We start from the raw sequence: 14,926 nt of genomic DNA on the forward strand, positions 1-14,926 counted from the left end.
TTTGCAAGGTTCGATGATTGTTGGGAAATTCTATGGACCTAATTATCCTATTATCTTGTGTTTCATTCAATGGCTTTAGATTATGTTTATAATGTCCCCACTAATAAGGTTAGGTAGGGACAAGTAATACCTACAAAATAAATGTTAGAATCACAATAATAATAAGACTAACTATATTGTTCTACCCTCTAAGTTAACCCCAATCTTAAGGACATCTCCAAGTCGGGCTTCCTAGCTCATAGCTGCCTTTCCATCTTCCTAGGACCACACCCCTTAAGATTCTTCTTGAATGGGCATCCTCTATCTAAGGTTACTCACATATGCATATGTTGACAACTTCAAAATATTCTAGTAGGTTGATTATCAACCGTGGTGGACTATGGAGATCTAAAATATCTCACATGATCCATGCTACAATGTCAACACTCAACCATGGAAAACAATGGATATTTTAAATATCTTGCATGCTCCATACTACGAGTAACATTGGTATCCATGGTATTAACCTCATAGGTTAACAAAATATTATCCATAAGAATGATTCATTCATATAAGTAAATTCATAAATATAATTAAACAAATATAATCCATAAACATACCTCTCTTACCTTCTTATTTTCTTGGTCCATGTGGCTCTATCCTTATTTGGCCCTTCAATGAATTATTATTTCTAGATTATCTCAACTCTATATTTACTTTCCAAAATTCTTCCTTTTCTAATTATAAGGAAAGGAAAAAACTATACTTTTTTGTTTCCTCTTTTCCAAGAGTCACAACCTTTCATAATACAAATAATTTGAAAAGTCACAACACTTCATAATTATAATCATTTCAAAAAATCATGACAATTCATAACAAAAAGCCTTTGGAAAGTCCAAATAAATTAAAATAAAAATATTTTTGAAGGGTCACAACTATTCATAATTATGACCCTTTCAAAGATTCACATCCTTTCAATGCCATTGATACCTCTTTAGAAAGTCACTTCGTTATTTTCTTCATATTACTTTCCTCTTCCATTTTTCCTCTTTGAATTCCTCTCTTCTTCTCTTCCCTTTCCACCCCTCTCTAAAATAATCCCTCCTCCCTTTTATATCTTAATTTTAAGGAGTCGTGTCTATTTGTTAAACATCTCTTGTCTTTTTATTAGATTTAGTAAATTTATATTATTCTATGTTATATCATTTACTTACTTACTCTTTTTTGTTTATTTTATTTATTATTAAATTCTATTTAGAAAGTTAACATACTTTCTACAATATTGTCTATTGCATTTAATTTTATTTTTTCTTTACTCATTGAAATTTTATATTTTTTAATAATTTAAAATAGCATACCAAATATTATTTTATTAATAATATAGATTAAATAAATATTATTTTCTTTTTTTATATTTTAGCATTAGTTTTAATATAACTTTATTATTTATTTAATAACATTATATTATCTAATAATTATTAAAATTCTATCTTAAAATCGGGATATGATAGTCTGTTCTTCCTCAAATTGCTTGTCCTCAAGCAATTAGATAAAAAAAATTGTTGAGTTAAAATATATATTTCTTTTAGTTTGAATTATTAGGTTGCTATCATGGATATGTTTGAAGCATTTCTAATAGTCATTAACTTTCTAAATTAGTCTTTCATATTAATTATTTTTCTAGATCCTATTTAACCCTATAGGATGGCAAGATCATGTTCTAATACCACTGTAATGTCACCACTAATATGGTTAGTTAGGGACAAGTAATACCTACAAAATAAATGTTATAATCACAATAATAATAAAACTAACTATATTGCTATACCCTCTAAGTTAACCCCAATCTTAAGGACCTCTCCAAGTTAGGCTTCCTAGCTCATAGCTACCTTGTCGTCTTCTTGGGAGCGAACCCCTTAAGATTATTCTTGGATGGGCATCCTTTATCCAAGGCTACTTACATATGCATATGTTGACAACTTCAAAATATTCTAGTAGGTCGATTATTAGCCATGGCAGACTATGGAGATCTTAAATATCTCACATGCTCTATGCTATGGCATTGACACTCGGCCATGGTAGACAATGGAGACCTTAAATATCTCACATGCTCCATGTTACAAGTAACATTGATTCTCATCCATGGAAGACAATGGAGATCTTAAATATCTTGCATGCTCCATGCTACGAGTAACATTGGTATCCATGATATTAACCTCATAGGTTAACATAATATTATCCACAAGTACAATTCATTAATATAAGTAAATTCATAAATATAATTAAAAAAATATAATCCATAAACATACCTTTCTTACCTTCTTCTTTTCTTGGTCCATGTGGCTCTATCCTTAGTTGGCCCTTCAATGAATTATTCTTTCTAGATTATCTCAACTCTATACTTACTTTCCAAAATTCTTCCTTTTCTAATTATAAGGAAAGGACAAAATTATACTTTTTTGTTTCTTCTTTTCCAAGAGTCACAACCTTTCATAATAAAAATCCTTTGAAAAGCTACAACACTTCATAATTATAATCCTTTCAAAAAGTCACGATTTTTGGAAAAGTCCAAATACTTTATAATCAAAATATTTTTCAAGAGTCACAACTATTCATAATTATGGCCCTTTCAACGATTCACATCCTTTCAATGCCATTGATACCTCTTTAGAAAGTCACTTCCTTATTTTCTTCATAATACTTTCCTCTTCCATTTTCCCTCTTTGAATTCCTCTCTTCTTCTCTTACTTTTTCGCCACTCTCTAAAGTAAACTCTCCTCCTTTTTATATCCTAATTTTAATGTGTCATGTCTATTTGTTAAATAGCTCTTGACTTTTTACTAGGTTTAGTTAATTTATATTAGTCTATGTTATATCATTTTCTTACTTACTCTTTTGTGTTTATTTTATTTATTATTAAATTCTATTTAGAAAGTTAACATACTTTCTACAATACTATCTCTTGTATTTAACTTTATTTATTTCTTTACTCATTGAAATTTTATTATATTTTAATAATTTAAAATATCATACCAAATATTATTGTATTAATAATATAGATTAAATAAATATTATTTTCTTGTTTTATATTTTAGCATTAGTTTTAATATAACTTTATTATTTATTTAATAGCATTGTTTTATCTAATAATTATTAAAATTGTATCTTAAAATGGGAATATGACAATGTTTCACTCCATCCCTTTTTAGGGAATATGTATTCACATAACCATTATGTACAACATGTCTATTGAACTACCATGACCTTTCCAATAATGTGCATGCCATGTATCTATAGGCATGGTGTCACATAGTATCTCATCATAGTAGCACCTAATCTTGAATTTTATAGGGAACTATTGATTGACCATGACCTTGTGGTTATCATAAACTTAGCAAATATGGTATAGATGTGGGTGTTTTTCCCTCTTGTGACCATATCCTCTAACTCAAAATTTTAGTACTCTAACTATCAATAATCTGATCACAATACTTATCCTCACACTTGCACCTAGTGGAAAATAAGCTCCTCCTTTTCCCAAGTTTATTCAAACCACTCAATAGATCTCTTATATTAACTGGGATTTCTTCTCTTTCAAAATAATTAAAATGTGATGAGTTGGCATCTTATTCTACATGTATAACTTTTGCTTTTCCTTCAATTCTCTTATTTGACCTTCCTTGTGGTTGAGGAAATTCAAATACTCTATGACCTACTTCTCCATAGTGAAAATATGTTCCACAAAAATCTCCTCTTCTTGATTCATATCACTTTCATGTTCCTCTCTAATGTCAATTATTCTAATCATGGAAGTAATTAAAATTGTTTACCCTCTTATTTTGAATTCTACTAACCTCATCCTTCCATTTTGATGTAACACCCCAACCTTGCTTCCAAACCCCAAGCTCTCTCTCAGGGCTACCTTAGGTCATTCACTAGACCCACTAGGGCTTCTTCACACCCTATAATTACTAGGACCTTGCTCAAGAGATCCTAATCCTTCAGTTGGGGGTACACCAACAAAGTAACATCAAATTTCTTACTAGCCGGCTCCAGTCCGCTATTAACCCTCAAGTCCATCTATAGCTCCAAGGGTACCAGTTCTTCATCTAGGTTTTTTTTTAGACTCCTTCTAACATCCATGACCCTAAAAATTGCTGATTTCATAGGCGCATTCAATCTACTAGGGAAGATACACCAAATTGCTCCAAAAAGGCTACTAGGAATTAGCCCTCCTAAATAGCTGGAAACAAGATTTCTTGAAAAACTTCTTAACAACCCTACAAAAAAATTATATTTTTGGATACCCTTTTTAGAGTACTTCAATATTCTATAATTTTCTAGCCTCCAAACTTTCCGTACAATGAAAGTACAATTTTAGGCCAAAAATGAGGATTTCAAGTGCTTTATCATTGTTGTGATGGAAAACCACCTTAGACACCTTTCCAAGACCTCTCCTTTGGACTGGATCAAGGTTAGACCTTCTCATTACTCGCTGTGCAGCCGGATTAAGGTATTTGTACACTCAATCCTCTCCATAACTCATTTTCCAACTGTGATTCCTAGCCAAGTTGCATTTGGCTTGCCTAGGGCATCACCTTAAAAATGCTTGCTGATGCTTTCAAGGGCCCTCCTTCTTGATACATAATTTAAATGGATCCTAGTTCCAAATCCCAAAATACCAGAGGTTTCCAATGGTGGGAAGTGGCCCTAAGATCCCATTTTCTAAGTCCAGCCCTGTTCAGATCAGCAACTTGCCAAGAACAAAAAGATTTTTCTACACTAATGCAAACGAATTAAAATGATCAAACAAACACTACAAAAAGATTAAAAACAATATTTCAGAACTTTTCCAACACAAAAATCAGGCCATTCAATCCTCCTCTATTAAAAATGCCTTCAAATGCATAAAACTGGCAACAAAATACTTGCTCAATTCGTACAAAAATGCAAAACCAACTTGTCCAACCCCCTAAAAATGGCTGTCCTCACATTTTTAAAGGCTCCTCCATCAGTTCCATAACTTTTCTAAACAGTTAGGACGTTCTAAACACACAAATGCCAAAAAGTTGCTTTTTGCAAGAAAATGTTGTCATGACAACATGACAACATTTCAGCAACTTTTGTTCTACATGGAGTTAGACCTCCAAATTTGGCACAAAAACAAAGTAGACATATAATATGCATAAAATGACTTCAAATAAACAATTCAAAGCCATTGGAATCTTTCTAGACCATTTTAGCCTTTTCCGAACCTAAGTCACCTAGTTGACAATAGTCGACAACTTCTAGCAACTTGGTCACTTTGGGTCTTGCCAAGTCTCCTAAACACACCTAAGGACCACATAGGACCTATTATTAGCATAGTGATGTGGCTAGCATCACTACAAACCAAAAATAAAGAAATACCTAGGTTTCACACTTAGCCTACCTAGGTGCTCCTGCACCATACTCCCCCCTCCAACAAAGAACTCAAGGTGGATCAGTTTGCAACAAATCTAGAGGTATGCCAACCTTCTTGAACTCTATCTCAGCAACCCATGTAGCCTTTGAAATTGGTTTCTCCTTCCGTTTGATGAGGTGTTCCATGTAAACCTTGTGCCTTGTAGTCTTCTTTACCCTTGAATCTAACACCTTTTCTACCTCCAACTTGTTGTTTGTAGGTGTTGAAGCAAGTTCAAGATCTTCATGAACATCAGGACTGAGCTGAGATGGGTCACCTTTGTATGCCACCAAGTCTTGCACATTAGAAATAGGGGATATGCCCAAATCGGAAGGTAAATCTACCTTATAGGCATTTGCTCCATATTTAGCCAATATTTTGCAAGGCCCTACCCTCTTCATCTGTAACTTAGTAGGAATGCCTTTTTAAAGCCTTGCTTTGTTCAAATGGACCATCAAATAGTCCCCAACAGCAAACTGAACATCCTTCTTCTTTTCATCCACCTTGGCTTTGAGTTTTAGAGTGTTGTCTTGAATAGTCTTCTTGACTTGCTCCTGAATCTCCTTCATGGTTTGTACAAAGTCTTCAGCTTGACCACTAATTTGATCCATGTTTCCAAGACACCTTAGTTCACACACACCTCTTGGGTGCATGCCATAAACAATTTCAAAAGGACTCTTTCCGGTAGTCCTATTCTTGCTATCATTGTAGGCATATTCTGCTTGTGAGATGATAACATCCCAAGTCTGACCATACTCCTTAGTTAGGCACCTAAGAAGGTTACCTAAAGTTCTATTAACCACCTCATTTTGACCATCAGTTTGAGGATGGTAAGCTGAACCAAAAGACATGTTAGTGCCAAGCTTCTTCCATAAAGTCTTCCAAAAGTGACTCATGAATTTCACATCTCGATCCGACACAATGCTTAATGGAAGTCCATGAATCCTTACAACCTCTTTGAAAAAAAAAATGAGCTATATGACTTGCATCATTAGTTGTCTTACATGGAATGAAATGTCCCATTCTACTGAATCTATCAACAACAACATAAATGCTATCATACCCTTGCTTAGTTTTAGGCAAACCAACAATGAAATCCATACTTACACAATCCCATGGTCTGCTAGGAATTGGTAAGGGCTGGTAAAGACCTGCATTGTTCATTCCTCCTTTTGCCTTCATACACACCATACATTGCTCCACATACTTGGTTACATCTTTGACCAATTTAGGCCAATAATAGAACCTTTGCACTAGTTCTATTGTCTTGCTGATACCAAAATGCCCACTCAAGCTTCCATTATGCTTCTCTTGTATTAGGTTCTTTCTCATGGAACCTCTTGGTACACACAACTAGGTACCCTTAAATAGCAACCCATTTTGCAAAGTGTATTCTGAAAATCTGTTATGAAAGTGGTTTCCAAAATCCATGCATACCTTATAGGCTTCAGCAAAGTCCTCATCATTCTTGTAAAGATTTTGAAAACTCTCCACTCCAATGCTATGGAGCTGAATCTCTTGGACTGTTAAAACCCTTCTACTTAATGCATCAGCAACCTTGTTCATTTGTCCTTTCTTATGCTTGATTGTAAAGGTGAAGGCCTGCAAATATTCCATCCACTTCAAGTACCTGTTGCTCAACTTCTCCTGTGTGTTGATGTAGCTAAGAGCTTGATTATCTGTAAACACAACAAATTCTTTTGGCAACAAATAGTGTCTCCACTTCCTAAGACACCGGACTAAGGCATACAATTCTAGATCATAGGATGAGTATTTCTTCTTGGCCTCATTTAGCTTTTCACTATAGAAGGCTACTGGTCTACCTTCTTGACTCAACACCCCACCCACTGCTAGGCCACTTGCATCACATTCTAAGGTGAACAACTTTTCAAAGCTAGGCAATTTTAGGATGGGTTGAGTAGCTACTTTTTTTTTTAACATATCAAATGACTTTTCAGCCTCTAAAGTCCACCTAAACTTGGACTTGACTCCCCCCTTTATGGTATCAAGAAATGGTGCACAAATACCACTAAAGTTCCTAATGAACTTCCTATAAAATTGAGACAAACCGTGGAAACTTCTTACCTCACTAGATGTGGTAGGTGTAGGCCAACTTAGGATAGCAGCAACTTTCTCCTTGTCCATATTCAAAGTTCCTTTAGACACCACAAAGCCTAGATACACCAACTCTTGCTTGAAGAAGTCACACTTCTCAAGGTTGATAGATAGCTTCTCCTCATGAAGCCTCTTCAAAACCGCTTCTACATGCTTGACATGTTCCTCTTTGGTCTTGCTGTAGATGAGGATATCATCCAAATACACCACCACAAATCTGCCTGTGAAGTCTTTGAGCACTTCATTCATGAGCCTCATGAAGGTGCTAGGGGCATTGGAAAGACCAAATGGCATCACAAGCCATTCATAAAGACCATCAGTAGTCTTAAATGCTGTCTTCCATTCATCTCCCTCCTTTATTCTAATTTGGTGATACCCACTTTTCAAGTCCAGCTTAGTGAAATACATAGCACCTCCTAGACAATCCATAAGGTCTTCAATTCTTGGAATAGGAAACCTATACCTGATTGTAATGCGGTTAATGGCCCTTGAGTCAATACACAACCTCCATTTTCCTCCCTTCTTGGATTCCAAAACCACTGGGACTGCACAAGGGCTTATGCTCTTTTGGATCAAACCTTGGTCCATCAACTCTTGGACTTGCCTTGCCACTTCAAGGTTCTGATCTGGGGTTAACTTGTAGGCTGCCTTATTAGGTAGTGAGGCACCTGGAACAAAGTCAATTTGATGGCTGATAACTCTTCTTGGTGGTAGGGTAGCTGGTGTACCATCGATAACAATCTCCTTATACTTTACAAGAAACTCTTGTACCTCTGCTGGTAAAGGTTCTTGGACTGGCTTTTCTTCACTTGCAGCCTTTAGTATGACTGCAAATCCTTGGCTCTCCTCATGCTTGAGGTCTCTAATAAACTCTTTCTCTCCACATAGCAGCACATTAGGCACCTTGGACTGTGGTTCATCCCCTTCTAACAATGACTGAATTTTGAAGGTCTTGCTTCCTTTCTTAAATGTTATGGTATTTTCCTTGCCATCATAGACCACTTCCCTATCAAATTGCCAAGGTCTCCCTAGCAAAAGATGACAAGCATCCATTGGCAAAATATCACATAATAAGCGGTCTTTATATCCTACAATTGAGAAGTCCACCCATGCTTGTTCATTCACTAGGATGCTTTGCCCTTTTTTAAGCCATCTGACCTTGTAAGGGTTTTCATGAGGTATCTTCTTCAATTTGAGCTTTGTAATAGCCTCCTCTGATATTACATTATCAGTTGATCCAGAATCAACCACCACCTTGCATACTTTTCCTAGGATCTTGCACTTGATCCTAAACAATGCCCTTCTATGTCTAGGCTCATTAGAAGCTGGTTGCTTGATCAGCACCCTCCTAAACATAAGATTCTCACCTTTTTCAGACTCAATATGGTCTATGTCAACATCCTTGCAACTTGTATTATCTTCTTGTGCATATGCTAGCCTTTTATCTTGGCTTGAGGAAGAGGGTTTGTCCGGGCACCTATAGGCAGGATGGCCTAGTTGACCACAATTGTAACACTTCATTGTTGCAAAGTAAGAGCTGCTCCTACCTCCTCTACCCCTACTTGATCCTCCTTGATTGCCTCTCCCTCTATTATAACCACCTCTTGAAGAGTGGTCAATAGTTTGCTCCATGGGTTTTCTTTCACTTTGGCTCTTTTGATCACTACCTTTGCCTTGGTAGCCTCCTCTTTGATTTTTCTGATTTTTGCCTTTGCCTCTATCTTTGAAGTTAGAATCTCCTTTCCTCTTGTTCTTTTCTTCTACCTTCAAAGCTAGCTAATGACATCTTTGGATAGTGCTAGGGGCCCATAAGCTAAGCTCCTCTTGAATGTTCCACTTCAAGCCACCAAGATACCTTGCCACCTTGAGTGACTCCTCTTCTTGCTTCTTGGATCTCAAACACAACCTCTGAAATTCTTCAGTGTAGGAGGTCACATCAAGATCTTTTTGCTTCAGTCCTTGCCTCCTTTTATGGAGTTGGATCTCAAAGTCTTCAGGTAGGAAGTTCTCCTTGATTTTGTTTGCCATAGCACTCCAATTTGCAATTGGATTCTTGCCCATGCTGACTCTTTCATCTTGTACATACTTCCACCATGTTAAGGCTGAGCCTCTAAGCCTTGACTTAGCAACCTTAACCTTCTGTGCCTCTGAGATACCCTCACACTCAAAGTGGTTCTCCATACCCTCTAACCAATCCATAACTACATCAATATCCATCTTACTACTGAAAAGTGGCACTCCTTCCAAAGCTTTACCTCCTAAGGCTTTGATTGCTTTCAAGAAGGGCTCTTCTTGCAAGATAGGATCAGGTTCAGGTACAATATCTTCCTCTGCTACCTTTTTACCATTCCCATCTTCTTCTTCATCTCTTTTCTTGGCTGCCTCTACAACTGCATCTAGTTTTTGCTTCACCTCTTCTAGTGCTTCTTCAAGAAGCTGATTTCTTTGCCTTTGCTCATCAACTTCTTTAGCTAACTCCACATTTGTCACCATCATGGATTCTCCTACTGATTCTTCAGCGGCTTCCAACATTAACTACCTTTCCCAAATCTTTAACTGGCTCTGATACCACTTTGATGCAACACCCCAACCTTGCTTCCAAACCCCAAGCTCTCTCTCAGGGCTACCTTAGGTCATTCACTAGACCCACTAGGGCTTCTTCACACCCTATAATTACTAGGACCTTTCTCAAGAGATCCTAATCCTTTAGTTGGGGGTACACCAACAAAGTAACATCAAATTTCTTACTAGCCGGCTCCAGTCCGCTATTAACCCTCAAGTCCATCTATAGCTCCAAGGGTACCAGTTCTTCATCGAGGTTTTTTTTTAGACTCCTTCTAACATCCATGACCCTAAACATTTCTGATTTCATAGGTGCATTCAATCTACTAGGGAAGATACACCAAATTGCTCCAAAAAGGCTACTAGGAATTAGCCCTCCTAAATAGCTGGAAACAAGATTTCTTGAAAAAATTCTTAACAACCCTACAAACAAATTATATTTTTGGATACCCTTTTTAGAGTACTTCAAGATTTTTTAATTTTCTAGCCTCCAAACTTTTCGTACAATGAAAGTACAGTTTTAGGCCAAAAATGAGGATTTCAAGTGCTTTATCGCTGTTGTGATGGAAAACCACCTTAGACACCTTTCCAAGACCTCTCCTTTGGACTGGAGCAAGGTTAGACCTTCTCATTACTCACTGTGCAGCCAGATTAAGGTATTTGTACACTCAATCCTCTCCATAACTCATTTTCCAACTGTGATTCTTAGCCAAGTTGCATTTGGCTCTCCTAGGGCATCACCTTAAAAATGCTTGCTGATGATTTCAAGGGCCCTCCTTCTTGATACATAATTTAAATGGATCCTAGTTCCAAATCCCAAAATACCAGAGGTTTCCAATGGTGGGAAGTGGCCCTAAGATCCCATTTTCTAAGTGCAGCCCTGTTCAGATCAGCAACTTGCCAAGAACAAAAAGATTTTTCTACACTAATGCAAACAAATTAAAATGATCAAACCAACACTAAAAAAAGATTAAAAAAAATATTTCAGAACTTTTCCAACACAAAAATCAGGCCATTCAATCCTCCTCTATTAAAAATGCCTTCAAATGCATAAAATCGGCAACAAAATACTTGCTCAATTCGTACAAAAATGCAAAACCAACTTGTCCAACCCCCTAAAAATGGCTGTCCTCACATTTTTAAAGGCTCCTCCATCAGTTCCATAACTTTTCTAAACAATTAGGACGTTCTAAACACACAAATGCCAAAAAGTTGCTTTTTGCAAGAAAATGTTGTCATGACAACATGACAACATTTCAGCAACTTTTGTTCTACATGGAGTTAGACCTCCAAATTTGGCACAAAAACAAAGTAGACATATAATATGCATAAAATGACTTCAAATAAAAAATTCAAAGCCATTGGAACCTTTCTAGACCATTTTAGCCTTTTCCGGACCTAAGTCACCTAGTTGACAATAGTCGGCAACTTCTAGCAACTTGGTCACTTTGGGTCTTGCCAAGTCTCCTAAACACACCTAAGGACCACATAGGACCTATTATTAGAATAGTGATGTGGCTAGCATCACTACAAGCCAAAAATAAAGAAATACCTAGGTTTCACACTTAGCCTACCTAGGTGCTCCTGCACCACATTTTATGATCTTTATTTTGGCCCTCCATAAGACAGACCTCTATATCTTTAGCCATGACCTCTTCTTCTTTTCCTACTCTCAATCTTATTGTTTATCTTGTTTTGTACCCTTACTGCAAACTAGTATGCCTCTTCAATACTATTCATTCAAACTAGACTCAACTCGTCACGAGTTCTCATCACCAACCCATTAAGCTAATGAGAAAAGTTCTTCCTGTTAGCTTCTACATGACCTATTTTTTTTTGAATTAATAGAAATACTTTATATACTCCTTATTTGATCTTCCTAGTTGCTTCAAACCTTGGGTTCTCTAAAGAAGATCAATATCATAATCAATCAAAATATGTTTTTGCTTCATTTTATATACCATCCAATCTCATCTTGTGATTTTCTCCTTCTCTCTTATATTTCCCTCCCATTGAATCTTCTTCCACCCAATGCTCACATGAACCTTTAGTTCAACCTTTGAAAACTTTTCCCTATCAACATCGTTGATATCTTCATAGCCAAAATATTCTTCTAATTCTTTGATCTAGTTGATCAATTAGTCTAACCAAGTTAAGATTTCTGAAAATATGGGAACCTAAATTTGAGGTCTTTTCACAATATTTTAATTTTCCATGAAAAGTATTTCTTTCACTTGGTTCATAATTTTCTCTTCACCATCATGATAAAAGTTTCCTTCTTCTCTTTCATCCTCACATTCTTCTCTAATAGAAAGATTTATTGTTGTGTGAATCTATTCTTACAATGCTTGCATTTATCTTTGGAGGGTTCTAAGCTTAGGTGGCACAAGTTAGGCTCTTCCCCCACATTACCTTTGTGGAGTTATTTTCATTCTTACAAGTAAAACCCTAAACTTCGGTCCTAGTGCAAATTGACTCAAAATTTGTGATCAATTTTTACACTCATCTCAAACCAAGGTCTTGGTAAAAAGTTCCTTAAATACAATGATCCTCCTACATGTTGGTGTTTTGAAATTTTATGATTCAAATTACCCTGATGAGAACAAGATACATCTAGGGTCAACTACTTCCCATTTGCAACATATTCTTTTAGACACCAAGCCAACTACAAAGCTAGATCCTTCTTCAACTTCAAGCTCTATGAAACCTAGGTGAGTATACCTATATCTCCTTCATAGGGTACCAGTAGTCAAAGCACACACTAAATCTAAAAAAGAGTAGATAGAACCCTTATATCTTCTGTATTTATGCAAATATCATAGACATGAAATAGCTAATAACATGACCTAAGAAATTGATAATCTAAGTGAGGGCATCCTCTTAGCTCTTAAATGGAAAGGGAAATGGATGATTATAATTTTGATTTCAGCAAATCCCCAAATATGTAATAGTAAGAACAAGTTGATCTTGTAGCCGATCAGTGACTTATCTATTGGGAAATTCCACAAATCACACCCATTTATCTATCATACTAGTGACATATTGCATACATCAAGATATTGGATCTATCTTATTACTTTGTGAATTAGATTTCAATGTTCATAGAGACCTCATTCTAATGAAATATCCTTCTCAAATCACCAACAACCTTGTCAAATACATGAAGAATTTACTTGGCTCTTTGTTCCAACAACAAAAAATACTAGACATAAAACCTTAAGGAGATGCAAATAGGTCTAGGTTCTTTGTCCCTAAACCACATAACATTGCATATTATAGAGATAGGAGACAAGAATCATAATGAAACTAGTAAGACTCTTGTTCATTGTTTTCATTTCTATGAAACTATAGATTCAAGATGCATGTAAACAACTCATAAAACTACTAAATAGATTAGAACTATCTTTGTTATCTTAACTACTATTGCTCATAATAGAGAAAATATGTTGAAGATAATGGTATCATAGTAATGAGAAAATTTCTCCAAAAATTGGAGCCCTTACAATGAATTAGAAAGAGAAAGATACAAGAAAGGAATGAAATCCTAGGTCTGATCTAGAAGTGACATGTGTCCACTTGAATATTCATTCCTTGACATTCCAAAGCATCTCTCATCTTTTAATAACCAAAATCTAATGTGATTCTCATCATTTTCTATAAAAAACTTGAGCATATCTCCTTTGACTTAAATGAGAAACCCTATCTTTGACAAAAACATTAGATATACATCTAAAATGCTGATAAAATCTTCACTATACTGACTTGGAGGTGACAAAATCTGCCCCTAACTACGTCCCTTCTGCCTCTGGTATTCATCTAGTTCAACTATTCATCAAAAATCAAATTTGAACTACTCTAACTGAATGACGTTGAAAAATGAGCATCTAGTACAAAACCTTGAATAACTCCAACAGGTGGCTTCCTATGTAGAAACAAACCACAAAAATGGAAAATTCTCTCTCCTAGTTTAAATGATATATAATAGTGCTATTATTTCTTATCAGGAATGGCCAGGAGATTAATTTGAAAATAGGCTCCTAGATTGATTCACAAGTTTGCACGTGATTTTAAAACTTTATGCAAAATCTAATCAAACCTAAAGTTAAAACTATATAATATAAACCTTGTTTGATTTAAAATCCCTGTACGCATGCATTTTAGAAAAATCCTTTTAAAACATATTTTTTACACCCTTTTAATTTTCCCTTTCTATTTCCATTTGCTTCAAACCTAGGTTTGACCATCTATGCTATGTGGTAGCATGCCAATGGTCAGTGTCTACCACATCAACTATAATTGAGCACCCATGGCACCCTCTAATTATTCCAATGGCCTACCATGTGGTTGTCTCCTATTGGACCTCACTACACCATGTCACCGCCATATCATCTCTTGTCGGGCACCTACCACATTAGCGCCACATGACACCTTGTTATTGGATGGAAGCCTACCCCTACCACATCATCAGTGACTGGGGCCCATTGCCATGTGTTGGCTAGGTAAGTGTCAATCATTGGTCTTGCCATGTCAACATCTTCTTAGTTTCTATGCTAGGTATTAATTTGTGATTTGTCTATCCAGTGTCATGTGTATGCCATGTCATCCATGTCATCAGTGATGATGTTATCATCTGATTTTGCATGTGTGTTCAAAATTTTGCTACATGCACTTTAGTAGATAGGTGGGTCTCTTACGAGCTTGTGGCTTCAAAAATCATTGTCTTTTAAGAAAACTAATGAGTCTATGTTATTTTATTTTAACAAAAAAAATCCTCCTTGCAGCATACATGTGGGATTAATCAAAAAGCTATCCCTTGCAATAGGCATC

This window comes from Cupressus sempervirens, chromosome 5, assembly GCF_028749045.1.
Source record: "Cupressus sempervirens isolate cs-2001-9-10 chromosome 5, ASM2874904v1, whole genome shotgun sequence".
NCBI classification, from domain to species: Eukaryota; Viridiplantae; Streptophyta; class Pinopsida; order Cupressales; family Cupressaceae; genus Cupressus; species Cupressus sempervirens.